This window comes from Hemicordylus capensis, chromosome 1 (genome assembly GCF_027244095.1).
Source record: "Hemicordylus capensis ecotype Gifberg chromosome 1, rHemCap1.1.pri, whole genome shotgun sequence".
Lineage (NCBI taxonomy): Eukaryota > Metazoa > Chordata > Lepidosauria > Squamata > Cordylidae > Hemicordylus > Hemicordylus capensis.
Genome location: NC_069657.1, coordinates 381,254,844 through 381,271,365, shown reverse-complemented (window position 1 = coordinate 381,271,365; position 16,522 = coordinate 381,254,844). Strand labels below are relative to the sequence as shown.

Genomic DNA, 16,522 nt, shown 5'->3' with positions numbered 1-16,522 from the left:
CACTATGGATTCACAACAGAGAGGTTGCTCAGGAACTATAGTCAAAGAATGATAGAACATCTGAGAGGGAACAGATTGAATCTTCAGCATGATATCATGAGTAAGAAAGCGTGGCCAAGCCACATTCACCAACAAATGGAATAATGTGCCAATGTAGCTAAGAATGTATGTAACCACTCACAGAAAGACACCTACATTCTAGGTGTGTGGCAGAATCTTATCAGTCATCACAACCTGTGAATAAATATAATTAGTCATGTACTTCATTGACATAAACCACAATTCATGCCAGCCTTGCCAATAGCATTAGAAACTGGAAGAAAAGGTGCCACAAATTCAGGCCTGTCTTCAACATATAGGACTTCTGTTTTTGTTATTTATGTTTATTCTGTTTTTAAAATATGTATATCCCACTTTTCCACCATAAAACATTCATAGTAAACCCAACCAAAAAAATGTACAAAGGTACAGCCTAGCAGACTATATAAATCAACCAGAATACAACAGAACCACACCACAGAGGCCTTCATCCAGTACAGAACAGCTCACAAAGAAGGTATATATTTTGGACACCCACAGAGTTAATATGCCAGGGACACAGAGCAGAGACTCAAACCATTAATAAGGCAGACTGTTCCTTGATGGAATCTGAATGTTGATATTAATCTTGATTATATATAAGTTTATTCCTTTAGTTTTGGAGATTGCTGGGCATATAGATCATTCAGGTGGTGGTGTCTAAAGGGCATAGACCATGATATCCTTCTGAATCATCCGAGGGATTTGGAGAAAGGAGGTACTGCTTTGCAGTAGTTCTGTCGCTATCTCTCAGGCAGATTTCAGATGGTGTCCCTCAGGGATAGTTGCTCTGTAAAACAAGAGTGATTGTATGGTGTTTCTTAGGGTGCCATCCTATCCCCAATGCTTTTTGACATTTACATTAAACGGCTGGATGAGATCATCAGGGGATTTGGAGCAGGGTGTTATCAATATGCTGATGACACCCAAATCTATTTCTCCATGACATCATCAGACATCAGGAAAGGGCATAGCTCCCCTAAATGTCTGCTTTCAGGCAGTAATGCGATGGATGAGGGATAATAAATTGAAGCTGAATCCAAACAAGACAGAGGTATTAATAGTGAGGGGTCATAATCTGAGGGATGTGATAGAACTTGCTGTTCTGGATGGGGTTGCACTCCCTCTAAAGCAGGCTTGTTCATCTTAGGCCCCCCAGCTGTTTTTGGACTACAACTCCCATAATCCCCAGCCACAGTGGCCAATAGTCAGGAATGATTGATTGATTGATTGATTAGACTGCCCAATCCACAGATTCAGGGTGGTGTACAAGGCAAGAATAGCATCCGAGATTTAGAGAGAGAGAGATAGAGAGATTTAAAGGGCAAACGCCTGGTGGAAAAGAAACGTCTTCAATAAGATCTTAAAGGCTGAAAGGGAGGAGGCAGACCGAATCTGGGGGGAAGAGAATTCCAAAGTGAAGGGGTGGCAACAGAGAAAGCCCTTCCACAGGCCCTAGTACTACAGACCTCTCTGAGGCCAGGGACCAAAAGAAGGGCAACCTGAGAAGATCTCACAGGATGGGACAGAACTGGCTGGGAGAGATGGTCCTGAAGGTAAGCAGGTGCTAAGCCCTGAAGGGTTTTAAAGGTGAGAACCAGCACTTTGAACTGGACCCAGAAGCAAACAGGTAACCAATGCAGTGACCGCAAGAGAGGTGTGGAATTATGGGAGTTGTAGGCCAACATCTGCAGATAGTTGAGCAGCCCTGCTCTAAAGGAACAAGAACATAGCTGGGAGTGCTTCTGGACCCAGGCCTCACCCTGGTGTCTCAGGTGGAGGCTATGGCCAGGAATGCTTTCTATCAACTTTGGTTGATATAACAGCTGTGTCTGTTCCTTGGATAATGATCTTGAAACTGTGGTGTACTCACTGGTAACTTCTCGGCTGTATGTTGGGCTGCCTTTTGTATGTTGTTTGGAAACTTCAGTTAGTTTAAAATGCAGCAGCCAGATTGGTCTCTGCGTTTTCTCAGAGAGACCGTAATATGCCTGTTTGAAAACAGCTGCACTGGCTGGCGATATGTTTCTGGGCAAAATACAAAGTGCTAGTAATTACCTTGAAAGCCCTTAAATGGCTTAGGACTGAGTTACCTGGGAGAGCGACTTCTTCAGTATGATCCCCACTGCACTTTAAGGTCATCAGAAGATGTCCGTCTCAGGATGGGCCTTCTCTGTATCTGCTCCTGGGCTCTGGAATGTGCTCCCTATGGGGATATTGAGGGCTTGAGCATTTCAGCAGCCTGTAAAAGAGCACTTTAAAAAAAAATCTTTTTAGCCTGACCTTTAGTGAGTACTAAAATGATTTTAAACTGGTTTCAATTTTGTTTTAATGAGTTATTTGTTTTTCAACTGTTTTTATATTTGTGAACTGCCTAGAGCCATCTGGGTGAGGCGGTATAAAAATTTAATTAATAAATAAACATAGGCAGAAGCAACAAAAGTGACTCTAGTATAGGGCTGTACAACTTTGACCTCCAACTTTTGAGCTATAGCTGCCATAATCCTCAGCCACAGTGGGCAATAATTAGGGATAAAGGAAGATGTATATAAGAACATACATAACATAAGAACAGCCCTGCTGGATCAAGCCCAAGGCCTATCTAGTCCAGCATCCTGTTTCACACAGTGGCCCACCAGATGCTGCTGGGAAGCCCACACAGGCAAGAGCTGAGGGCATGCCCTCTATTCTGTTGTTATTCCCCTGCAACTGGTATTGAGAGGCACCATGCCTCTGAGGCTGGAAGTGGCCTATAGCCCTCAGACTAGTAGCTATTGATATATCTGTCCTCCATGAATTTATCTAAACCCTTCTTAAATCCATCCAGGCTGATGGATGTCACCATATCTTGTGGCAGAGAATTCCATAGGCTAATTATGTGATATGTGAAAAACTACTTCCTTTTGTCAGTCCTAAATTTCTTGGCAATCGGTTTCATGGAATGACCCCTGATTCGAGTGTTATGCAAGAAGGAGAATAATTTCTCTCTCTCCACACCATGCATAATTTTATAAACCTCTATCATGTCACCCCTCTGTTATCTTTTTGCAGGTGGGCCAGAATTGTGCAACCCTGCTTAACTATAAAGAAGAAAGATAGAGCTCCTGGATTTTTGAGGACTGAAATGTCATGGAAAACACTTGATTGAGCATATGGCCAGCCCATTTGCTACATTCAATAGAAGAGCACCCTTAAACATATTAGTAGCTACCTTTCTCCTAGGCGATGGAAGTTGGCTTTAATTGAGAGCAATACCACCAGCAGTGGAGTTCTACTTCTACTCATTCTATCTGGTCCTTCTGAATTTTCTCCTCTGCATAGACTGACCAGTGATAAATCTCAATAGGTTGGAAACAATTGAGAAACTATTGTTCAAGGATAAGTAGTTAAAGATTCTCACATCTCCACAGGACGCTTGTTACTTTACTTGTAAAGAATGTTGTGGTAACCTGTGGGAGGGCAATTATGCTATAATTGGCCAACCCTGGCATTATGTTATCTGGAACAACTTGCTCTGCCCATGCAAGCTGAAGATGACACTTCTTCAATCATGTGTTTTTTCTTGTGTGTTGACTGTAGTAATTTAGTGATATGATGATATAGTAATTTAGTGATATGATATGATGATGGAGGCAAGATCCTATTTCTTTATTTAGTTCATAAGGCTGGGTATGTGGAGGGTGTTCTAGAGGAGGGATGCCTCAGCTGAGAAGACCTTGCTCATTGTTCCAAGCAATCTAAATTCAGACAAGGCTGAATTTGGAGAGGAGAGCTGGTCTTGTGGTAGCAAGCATGACTTGTCCCCTTAGCTAAGCAGGGTCTGCCCTGGTTGCATCTGAATGGGAGACTTAATGTGTGAGCACTATAGGATAGCTCCCTCAGGGGACGGAGCCACTCTGGGAAGAGCAGAAGGTTTCATGTTCCCTCCCTGGCTTCTCCAAGATAGGGCTGAGAGAGATTCCTGCCTGCAACCTTGGAGAAGCCACTGCCAGTCTGTGAAGACAATACTGAGCTAGATAGACCAATGGTCTGACGCAGTATATGGCAGCTTCCTATGTTCCTAAGGCTGGCACATAGAGCAGAACCTCACCTGATGACCTCAGTCTACCATGTATGGGAGAAGGAGCTCCCTGACAGAGACCATGTAGGATTTTAAAGGTCAATACCAGAATTTTTAATCATGCCTGGACACTAAAAGGAATCCATTGCATTGCTTTCAGCACACAGGCTTTCATCACACAGCTCACTCCTTTCAATAGGCAGTTGAACCAATTGAAATTTCTGCATAGACATCAAAGGGAGTGCCATACAGAATGCATTACTAGTCCAAGCCATGTGCCATGGTAGTCAAGCCACCCCCTTCTAGAAGTAGCTACAGTTGACGTATCCACTTAAGTTGACAAAAAGCACTCCTAGCCACAGATGCTAAACTAAACACTCAGACGTTCTATTCCTGCCCCACTGTATACATGACCTTTCAGAGGGAATGCAAAGCCATTCAGAACAGGATCACAAACGGGGTCAGGGTATTTCTCAGTCATTCATTTAGCTCTGAGGTTGGTTGTAAGAACTTTATAATATTTATTGTTAGCCATGTTTTTTAGATGGAATCGACACATTATATAAGTAGAAAACAGCATCATTATGTATTTTGTTATTAGAAGACTTGGACTAAAGCCCAGAAGATCCTCTTTTCTGCAGAAATGCCACATAGGTATGATCTTTACCCCAGCCAGAGAGAAAAGGGATTTACTAGGAGCTTGGCTCTATCTTCATTGCCATCAGCCTGCCTAACTCCATTCTTTTAATTCTCCTGCTCCAGTTCAATCACTTGTTTCTTTTCTGCTGTTTTCATTCTTGCCACCCTCTCTTTGTTCCAGTAGGGCTGCAAGCAGTTGGGAAGACACATACAGGATGACCAAAATTTGTTAATATAATATGTGAATATGACTTCATTCACAGACCAGACAAGGAAACCTTTGCTAGTTCTTGTGGTGACATATGAATATGGCAGACCTGCAATTTCCCTTTCTGGTGTAGTTGCATTTCAGACCTATTGATTATCTCCCAAACCTTCCTTCCAATATACTGTATATTTATGCTTAGAACATTCTTAACTCACTCTAGGCCTAATTAAATTATGTACCAATTTTAATCAAACAATTATTAGGAAGCATAATACCAATACCCAAACACCTAATTATGCACCTTGTTATGCCCTTGTCATCTCTCATTTAGATTATTGTAACACTCTCTATCTAGGGTTACCTCTGAGGACGATCGGGAAGCTGCAGTGGGTCCAGAATGCAGTGGCTCGACTTCTCATGGGTGCCAGAAAATATGACAGGGTAACACCTCTCCTACAGTCATTGCACTGGTTGCCTTTTCACTTCCGAGCTCAGTTTAAGGTCCTGGTTCTGACCTTCAAAAGCCTTGCGGGGTTTGGCACCTGTTTACCTACAGACCCGCCTCTCCCATCCAGTTACATCCTGTCCGGTTAGATCATCTCAGATGGGCCTTCTGTTGGTCCCTGGTTTCCAAGATGTTCGGGGCTCTAGGACCCATAAAAGGGCCTTTTCGGTTGCTTCCTCATTCCTTTGGAACTCTCTCCCCCTACAGATCTGGCTAGCCCCTTCCTTACCGATCTTCAGATCGCTATTGAGGACTTTTATTTTTCGCCAGGCTTTTGCCCTGTAGTTTATTTTTCTGTTCTTTGGTAGTTACTTTAGTTTTTAATTAAGAATGTAATTTTTAATGTTGCCTGTTTGCATGTTGTTGTGCACTGCCTGGAGTCTTTGGCGTGGGCGGTATATTAAATGTCTCAAATAGATAGATAGATAGATAGATAGACAGATAGATAGATAGATAGATAATCCACCCCTCTTTCCCGAACAAGGATCCCTCAGTTTAAAGGCTGCTTTTCCAGCAAAAACAAAAACAATAAATTGAATTGGTTGCAGCTTTTCCTCTGCACAACAAGCTGAAGACTATGGGTAGGGGATTACTATAGCTCAGGCTTATAGGCTCTGGTAAACCGTAGTAACTCCCCCTTTCCTTACCTCTGCAGCATGTTTCAGAAAAAGTTGACATTTATGTAACAGATCAAGAACTGGAGTGCTAGTACTATTCTGATTCCAATGTAATTGTGTAAAAAGAGTCTGGTTCAGTGCCAGGGTTAAGACTGCTTGCACTAATATTGGCACTTAACTTGAACTGAAAACTGCTGATGATCACCTCTGATCTGGCAATGGTACCCTTTTCTGGAACACAGAACAGAGCCAAACTAAATTGGTGGCTCAGGTGATGGCATACCATGGTCCCCAGATGGCTCTAGTTCTTTCTCTCGGAATCCTTGTATTAACCCAACATCATTTTACTGAATGTCAAGACAAACCCAATAAATAAATAATAGAAATAAATGTAGGGAGAATTTACATTTTTTAGTCTGGGGAAAGGCATTTTTGCCCAGCACTTGAGTGTAGACTTGTAAAGTATTTAATTTTTAGATAAACGGTCAAGAGGAATAATACTTCCTTTGTCACATCTGTCTCCAGCCAAAACTTTCTCTCTAGAAGTCTAGAATAATCTCTTTCTGAAACCTGACCACTAGCTAACATTTTCCAATGCTTTCATTCCTTTCTTCAGTTTTCTTCATCTTTTCCCTTCGTTTTTTTCCATCTCCCTTTCTGCCAGATATGGAGACAGAACACCATTTCACCTCAATTATGAATTAAATGCCCTTAATACCTGCCTGTTGATGGCCATCATTTGATAATGGCCGTCATTTGAGACAGAAAAAAGGAGGGAAGTCCTGAGCAACACCTGGGTGCTTTCCAGACTAGACCCTACAACAGGGTCAGGACATATCTCGGAAGTGTGCTTCCATGCTTCTTGCATCCTGACACCGCAGTCCCTACAGGGACAGCAAGGTGCCGTTCACATTCCCAATGACTTGTTGCGAATTTAATCACTGCAATATAGAGCAAAGACGTCGTACATCCGGCATGAAAAAGTTGCTGTTTTTTCAGGTTGTTAGTTGCTGTGAGACTGCTCCCCCTGCTGTTTACGTTCCGAATGCGACTTGCCCGAACGGAGGCATTTTGCTGCTGTTCTAGCAGCTAGTCTGGAAAGTGCTCTGGTAAATAACCTTCCTAATCCTGGAACTGATAGTATTGGCAACTCTTTGCTTGACGCACTAGTAAGAATTAGGACACAGAAAACTTGACACACCCATTTTGGGGCAGATAATGAACACTATTTAAATTACATTTCTCCTGCAGCCACCTTGTGTAACACATTCATTTGCAAGTGACTCATTACTTGTAGCTCATACCTCTTAAACATCTTGCCCTTAATGAAGTTGCCAACAACACATTTCACACACACACAGAGCCACATATATATAGTGCCAAATTCCAAAACGCTGGAACTATCTTTCATTTTATTTACAATTCTTTCTCAAGTATTATTTATTTATCTGCTTGTGTTTGTGAAATTGCTGCATTTTTAAAAATTGGGTCTTACACCTTATTATCAAAACTATATCGTAGCTTCAAACTGCCTGGCCAAACTGGCTATAACAGCTACCATTTGTGAAATACTGCAGGGTAATGTTGCCAGCACATGCAGATCTTGATCATGAAGCTAGCTTGACATACTGCGCAAGGGAACTTAGGTAACCTGAGCACCAGCCACACTCTTGCATGAGTGTAAGCACTACCAATGGTGTTGCACTGCAGGCAGGGGTGTAGAAAGCTTGTCAGTGGCCAGGGCACAAGCTCCTGCCAGCAGTCCCTACCTCATTGAAATGGACATGTGCTAATGTCCAGAAGTACTTCCTTTTTTCCATCCTAAATCTCCTGCCGATCAGCTTCATTAGATGACCTCTGAAATGAAAATGAGGCAAATAAAAATGTTTATTCTAGATTGTTGCCAACTTAGCTGAGGCTGAGAAGCTGCTGAGGTGCCCACAGCCTCCCCATTCTTTAGCCCAAAGGAAATTACCTGTCTATGGGGCCCCCAAACCTAATTTTGCAGTAAGCTCCAAAATTTCTAGAACCAGCCCTGCCCAAACCCCTAATGATGCCCCTGATAATATCTGGTGGTGCTCTGAGTTTGACCCCAAGCATATTTTCCAGGAACCTACTTTATTATTTTTAAGCACTAAAAGATAGGCACATAATTTCCAATGGGTATCACACTGTGCAACTACATTAGCACAACTTTATGATGGAGCAGAACCGTAATGTCCCACAACACCATTGTCAGTGTTTACACAGACACAGCAGTGTGGGTGGTGTTCCAACCGCCCATTTTTCCTTGTGTGGAATACAAGCTCATGTTTTAAGAGTTTTTAAAAATGTATTTGCTTTTAATTCTTTTATATTATTGTGTTATGAAAATATGTGCCTGTGAGGCACTTTTAAGATTGATTGGTAGAAAGGTAAGATTTCATTTTTTTAAAGAAACTTTTCAATAAAAAGCATTTATTTATTTTAAATAAATAGGGCAAATTCTTGCCTTTGTCATTCACCCTCTTCTCATGCTCTGGTCCATGCAGTCAGTCTATATGTGGAAGTCACTACCATGGCACATGGCTTGGACTAGTCTCCTGCAATGCCCTCTCAGAAGAAATTTTGGCAGATTCTCTCTTTAGCAAAATACTAATAATTTAACATACCACCAAGAATGGATTTCTCTGTATGTTGTTTTATTTTCTTATAGTACAATTCTATGCATGTTTACTCAGAAGCAAGTCTGACTATGTTCAATTAGACTTTTACTCCTAGAAAAGTGTGAATAGGTTGCAGTTTCCACATTTTTCAAAAATGACTTCTTATTTGGAAATGAACAACAAAAGACAGTCTTTGAGTGAAGTAGAAAAAGCAAGCTATTAATTTACTACTGTTAAAACATCTGAAAATGGCCTCACTTTAATCAGTGTTTGGTATTGCTTCCCTTATTATACCTCTCATGACTCATCAACTCTGTGTGTGTGTGTTTTCCTGAAATTCAAAGAGTCTCAGAAGCAATAGTCCATGAGTTACAGCCTGGCATGTGTTGCCATAGCAACAGGCACAGGATGAGTTAGCAAGTGCAATGAGCCACCCTTGGGCTAAGTAGCTTAGAATGAAATGAAGGCCAAGGATTCTCTTTTATCCTCTTCTGTACCCAGAACTACCAGCAAGCCCCCATCCTGCCTAGATATACCAGAAATATGATTACATTAACTGCACTAGTATTCAGGCAGACGGCGCTACCATATTATGCTATCTCTGGCTATATGAAAGATCTATTTTTGTGAAAATTTGAAGAGCTTAATAATCTCAACACATAAATGATAATGCTAGGATCGTGATCATCCAGCATATGGAAACAGAAAAATTTTATACTTTCCTTGGAATTAATAAAAGGTGAATTAATAAAGAGATGTATTTCATTTATCACATGATAAATATACAAAGGATTCCTGGCAGGAAAGACTGTGTACAGCTCCAACAGCTGGGAGTTACCAATGTGTCAAGGCAAGAACAAGGTCCAACATGCTATACTTTCTTGCTGCCTATAATGTTGCTGTACCACACAACAAAGACAAGAAGGATTGGAAAGGCAAAAATGCTCATCGTCTCAAGGCATCTTTCAGTTTATGCCGGACTGGAGCCATGGCATTTAGTTAATATATGAGAGAGAGAGAGAGAGAGAAAACATAAAACATAAGTAAATGCTTTCAGGGGCAAACTACATGTTACATTAAATTCATAGTTTGGCCCTCTCTGTGCTTTTTACACTAAATAGGAACTGGCAGGGAGCATTCAGGACTGGGACCAGAGTCAGCTTCCCCATGAAGCAAGGTAAGACTATAGCCTCAGAAGTGAGTTCACCACAGGGTGGGGAGTGCAGGTACTCCACCCTGCCCCCCCCAGCATCACCCATCTGTCTGCTGCCACCACTCCATCTCCACTGCCTTGCTGTCCATCCCCTCACTGGCTCCATCAGTACCATGTTAGGAGGAGGCAAACTAGGCAGTTTTGTGTGTGCATACGCACTCACACTTGCTTCCAGCCTACAATACCAAGCAGTGGCAAACCCCAAGAGGTGAGGCCAGCCCAAGAGTGAGGAGGAAGAGGGGTGATGTCACAACCAATGAGGCGGGGGACAGGGGTGGCGAGGAAGTGGGGGGTGGGGTCAGTGGGTGGGCGGGCGGGCGGGCTAACACTAGCACTGGTTCCAGCCCAGGGGGCAGGGCTGGCAAGCGCAGCAGGCAGCTCATTGCCTCAAGCAATGAATTGCAACAAGCAGGCACTGATTGGGATCATTGTGTGAAGAGGGGGCTTTAGCGCTCTGTCATGGTCCAGTCTGGATTGGGGCCCCCATAGCTGCTATTTGCCTTGGGAGGAAAGCTGTCATTGGCACCAATGGGAAATTTCCTCCCAAAGGAAATAGCAGCCATGCATGGGCCTGATCCAGATCAGGACCACAGTGGAAGGAAAGGGTTAAAGCTCCCCACCATTCACACCATGGTCACAATCCTGATCAACCCCCCCCCCCCAGTTCAGTTACAAAAGACAAGAATGGAGGACCAAACTATGTGTTTAATGCAGGCCTGCTCAACTTAGGCCCCCCAGCTGTTTTTGAACTACAACTCCCATAATCCCCAGCCACAGTGGCCAAAAGCCAGGGATTATGGGAACTGTAGGCCAACATCTGCAGGAGGGCCGAAGTTGAGCAGCCCTGGTTTAATGTGATACGTAGTTTGGCTCCAACTCTCATGGCTTTCCCAAGGAACCTCGGGAATTGTAGGTTTGTGAGGGTACTTAGAAAATAGTGTTCTCTCTTTCATAAACAAGACTTCAGGGTTTCTTGAGGAACAGACAATAAATCAATCTTTACTGATATAGTCACAGACCAGCAGACAGTACAAGTCAAACAAAGATAACAAGTACGTAAGCATAATAGAATTATAACTCTACCTATACTCTACAGAGTAAAATTCATACCCCTTTCACTACTGAGCCCACTATGTGGAAGATAGCTTTCTTTCTTTCTCTTTCTTTATTTGATTTCTATACCGCCCTTCCAAAAATGGCTCAGGGTGGTTTACACTGAGAAATAACAAACAAATAAGATGGAGCCCTGTCCCCAAAGGGCTCACAATCTAAAAAGAAACATAAGACAGACAGCAGCAACGGTCAATGGAGGTACTGTGCTGGGGGTGGATAGGGCCAGTTACTGGATAAAGAGAATCACCACATTAAGAGGTGCCTCTTTGCCAAGTTAGCAGGGGATTTAGCAGGGCATTTGTTGCCTGATTTTACTCGCAATAAGACAAAACTTAGCAACATTTAGGGCTATCTCCTCTTTCTGTTCAGACAGCAAGAAACTAATATAAAATGAATCTGTATAGCCTAGAAAATTAGTTAAGTGCAGAGATATAATGATAACGAAAATCTCTGTAAAACCCACAGTACAATAGAACATGGGATATGGTTTCTATGGCACCTGAGGCACAGGGAAAGCTTCTTTGGGCTTCTTTGGGATTTTCCTGAACTTTCCTTTGAGCAGAGTGGAAGGTTGCACATTTAAACAAACCAATGTGGACATTCTGCGACATTTTGTGATTCTTAGTTAAATTAAATATCTAGCAGGATTCGAGCCAAATGACTGACTTCCAAGAGCCAAATGGTTAATTTCCGTTAGGAATCAAAGATTGTTCTATTTGTCCTTCCATATCAGAAACATGCTGTCTGAGTGTCATTCTGGCTTGGGCATGTCCCATTCTTAATAAAGTCTCCGGGTTGAGGCCGTATGAGTTTGGTGAGGAGCAGACATAACCATGAAACCAGCTTAAGTTCTAAGGGTGGACATGACCTAAGCCAATATGAATTCTGGTCCCAGAGAATAAGCTTTCTAGATTCACAAGTCATGCAGAGTGTCATCAACTCAACAAAATCTGGTTAAAAAAGAGAATGCTGCTGCTTTTGCTATTTAGTTTTCCACATGTTGCCTCTCTCTCACGGTTTTTATCCATGGCTGAGAAGTTGAATAATATTTTTTTTAACCAAGGCAGTGACACATTTATTGGCAGCAGCAGCCATTCATATTTTACACAAGCGTTTAGTTCCATTAATTCAGTGTCACAACAATAAATATCGGCTTTCTCATGCCTATCACTGCTTTGACCCCTTAGGGTTCCAAACTGCTGTCCAAAGGATTGGATAATAATAACAACATTAGTGACTTCATCATCACAGTGGTTGCATCTTGCCTTCCATTAAAACTTGATTCTGGGAAATATAGAAGCAGTTATTTCCAGCTGAAACTGATTTGGCGTGCTTGCCAGCCAGCAGAGACAATCCCCTCAGGCTGCTCAGTTTAACTAGAGAACTCCTCTTGGGATATGACATTTTGATAAAAGAGTGTTCCTCTACTCATTACATAGCTCTTGTTGGAAAACCCAACTATTATAGCGTATTGTGGAGAATCCTCACAAACTGCTTGCTGTGGCAACTCCACGTTTTGTTTAATCCTTTCCCCTTCTTTCTCTGAAAAGGGGAAATACTTTTTTCACATACCACACAGTGTTCCACAGGCATGTTGTACATCACAGGTGCTGCTGCGTCTTCCAAATGCAAGTTGCATTAGAGCACAATTGCACAAATGCTGAAATCACATGACTATTGGAAATAACAGCTGTGTGATTGCTCAACACCCTTGTGTAATTTCAGAATTTGCACAAGTGCATTGTAGCATACCAACATGGAAGACTGGAAGACACAACAGCACCCACAATGGACAAAATATCCACAGAACATTGCACACTATATGAGCCACCAATGGCCAAATCTAATATCAGTGTTAATATTTGTCATCTGAATATTTAGCCAAACATCTTGATTGTATGGGAATAGTGGCAACAAGACTATGAAAGGACTATTATTGCACCAGTAAGTTCTATAAATATGGCTCATATGTTATATAACTGTTGATTTTGACACAATAGCATTACAGCAACTCAGCTTCTTAAGGAATGTAGTTATATAACAAATTTGTGTGCTAGGGATGTGCTACTTCCTATATTACTTCCTACATATATATGTTCCCATACCAGCATAGTGCTGCTGAAAATTAATTGCTTGTCCATCTTGATATGGAAAGCCAGTGTGGGGATGTGCACGAACCAAGGTTTGTGCACTGGTATAGCTCTGAGCCAGTTTGAATGAGGTCCAAACCTGTTGGGCACCACAGGGAGGGGCAGGTGTTAAGCCAGCCAAGCGGCGGCCTGGGTCCAGCCCCACTCGGCAGCTTCCTCCAAATGCGCCTGTGTGCGTGATATCAGACGCACGGGGGCATGGCTCGGGCTCCAGAGGAGCCCAGAGCAAACTCCCCCCTCCCATGCCCAGGCCACCGAGAGCCCAGGCGAACTCTACTGCCAGTTATTTCAGGCAGCACCACTGCCCGATAGAACATTTCCCCCTTCCTCTCCCTCTCTGGAGAAAACATCCTATCAGGCGGCTGGCGCTGCCTGAAATGATGAGTGGAGAGCTCGTTCGGGCTCTCGGCAGCCCAGGCCACACACCCCTTGCATGTGACGGGGGGAAGCCATGGGGCATTGGTGGCCTTTTCCATTGGTGGCCTGGGTTCTTTGAACCCGTTGGCCCAATGGTTGCTCCACCTCGGGGAGGGGAGCGGGATCTTTTTTAAAAAAGAAGAGCTCTCCACCACAGCATGCAGCTTCCTTCTGTGGATGTGCTGGTGCAGGAACACACATGGCATCCGCACATGCCGGCAGACCATGCCTGTGCATGTGTGGACACCAGGTGTATCACGGCATCATGCACAGGTTCTTGGGGCAAGCACTGCCACAGCAGGAAACTACATGTGGCAGTGGAAAGCAGGTAAGGGCCTGCTTTCATTTTTTCCAAAGATCCCGCTCCCTGCTTGGGAGACAGTTTGAAGCCAAACTAGTTTATGAACCTCAGTTTATGCACATCCCTAGAGTGGAGGCCCCATGGATTCAATATGCCAGGCCACAGTTCTGTCTTATTATAGTCTTTTATTGCAGCCGTAGGCCAAATAGATCTTATTATAGAAACAGCTTGTCTTGGGGCTGTAAACAGCACCCCTCTATGTAATTTGGAGTTTCAGGCTTGCAACCGCCACCTTGGCTACTTGAGCTCACGGGACTGTGAACTCTGCACATGCCCATATTTGGCAAATATGCAGTTTGGTCGCTTGGCACAAGCAAACATGGGGCAGCACTGCCCAAGGTCAGTTTAGCAAATGACTGCAGAGAGACCCCCATGGCCTCTCCTTCACAAAAAGGGAGGGAGTTAGCAAGCAGACTCAGGTCAAAGAGACCTTTACTAGTGAAACAGCTAACCCTCTTTGCAATGGGATTAGCTTCGCTAATCGCTTTCGCAACTACTCTGATAAGCGTGGCACACCCACAGCCTCCTAGCACCACATTAATGAGCTGGCCTGGACCCAAAGGCAGGACCCGTGAAAGAAAAAGAAACCTCTCTCTCTCTCAGGAAGAGATGCCCCAGTCTCCAATAAGGTTTTTGAGTTCACCCATACAGTACCCTACATACACCTCTCCACCTGCCATTCCAGCTTTTGTTCCTTAGAGCACATCAACTTGTTTGGTTCATGTAAACATTAACTTCTTTGTTACACGCAAGTTTCAGACCCTGCAGTCAAGGTGCTTAATTTATGCATTGCCTCAGGATATGTTTCTGAGTACAAAAAACCCTGGCCCAGCCACATGGCCTTGGGATTACATTTGCAATCAGACTCCACATGGATTTTTGCCCTGCTGGTTCTCAAGGGTTTGAGTGGTAGTGCTTTGCTCCTCACCCTTTCTTCACCGCCAGTCAATTGGATGCAGGCAACTCACCACAGGGACAACTCGCCACAGGGAACAACGCAACTCCCTCCCACAAGCCCATCCTGTCACTTTGGCTTTCGATCCGGAGGGGACAAGCGGGAGAGAGGCAAGAGGAAACTACATTACCTACCACCCACCAAAGCATGTCTTTCACTTTCTGCAGTGGAAGGAAGACTCTCTCTGCATTCTTACCTGTGGGGTTGTGCCTCATGAGAAGTGAAATGTCAGGTGTGAAGCCTGCACCAGAGCTTTAGACAAAGCAAAGCATGATGAAGTATAAATGCAAAGTATCCATCTGTGCAGGAAATCCAGATACATTGGAGTGCAATTCAGCAAGGCAGGCTGCAGCAGTAAGTAGCTCAGAATCCTGCCCGGGACCCTTTACTAAAATAAAGCTCATCTTTCAGAGTACATTGTGGGAAAGATGTGAAAACAGCTATGGCCACCAGATGCATGAGAACACTTTGGAACTATAATTGCAAGTGGCGCCGAACCAGTTCAGCTCCAAACCTGTGCACAACCTTGGTTTGTGCACATCCCTAGTCTACATCCCTTTCTCTTTCCCACTAGGTCTATACAACATTACGCCACTTTTCTTAATCCTAGCCAGTGTCCACTTTCCTGTTTTCCCTTTGGGGCACTATCTTTCCAATCATTCCTTTCTCTTTTCAACCCAGCGGGGGCGTAACTAGGGGAGAGGGGGCCCATGTTCACCCCTCTCTCCAGTGGCCCCTTGGAGTGAAGGAGATAATGATAAAGATAGGGAGGCTGGGGAGAGCTGGGGGCCCTCAGGTGCTCAGGGACCTGGGTTCTTTGAACACATCCGCTCAATTATAGCTACACCCCTGCACCCCACTGTCCTCTTCCATCCCCATATGATTGCCAATTATTTTGTCCATCTCCCTGCCTCTTTCTTCTCCTTTCCCCTTACTTGTCAATTCACCCTTACTTGCAGTTGCCATGCTTAATCGTTGGCTGCACTTACTTGGTCTGCTGGAAGGGAATAACCACATTGCAGTGTCTAAGAAGGATGCATGCACATGCCAGCCACAGCCACTTCCAAAGTGGCCTGAGTGTGGTTGATGAATATATTCGGCAGAGGTTTAGTATTTGCCCCTCAGCTTCCTCTGGAGTAGGCTCTTCACACAAGTAGCCCTAACTGGGCTTGCACAAGGCTGCTCATGTGGAATGCTGGGTACTCTGGGTTTCCCCCAAGGGCTATTACGGAGGTAAAAGGGCTTAAGTGAGCTACAGAGCCAGGTGCTCTAGGTGGGGAAATCCGCCAAATGCACCACACTCCTTGCTTGGTAAATTGTGGGATTTCTGGAGGCCAGGCTGCATTTCCTCAGCCTCCAGAATGCTGTGCCACTCACTGCTGCAGCAGTCATGTGTGCAGCCAAGCAACACAGTGAGAGGACAGCCGTGGTCATGTGGGGAAGTTAGGTATAATCATGCCTTTCCCCACAGCCCTCCCCCTAGCCCCAGGGTTTTAAATTATTTATTTTATTTATTTACATTAATATCCCGCTCTTCCTCCAAGGAGCCCAGAGTGGTGTT

At 43.9% G+C, this 16,522-nt stretch overlaps 1 long non-coding RNA gene across 1 annotated transcript; it reads right to left on the bottom strand.

Moving 5' to 3' along the window:
* Window positions 1-363: 363 nt before the first annotated feature.
* On the bottom strand, window positions 364-7,945 carry LOC128341088 (uncharacterized). The gene is made up of 3 exons (XR_008314200.1): window positions 7,877-7,945; window positions 2,172-2,284; window positions 364-868 (listed from the first exon to the last, which is right to left on the bottom strand). It is a non-coding gene; the product is annotated as an uncharacterized LOC128341088 (long non-coding RNA).
* Between the last annotated feature and the right edge of the window lie 8,577 nt (window positions 7,946-16,522).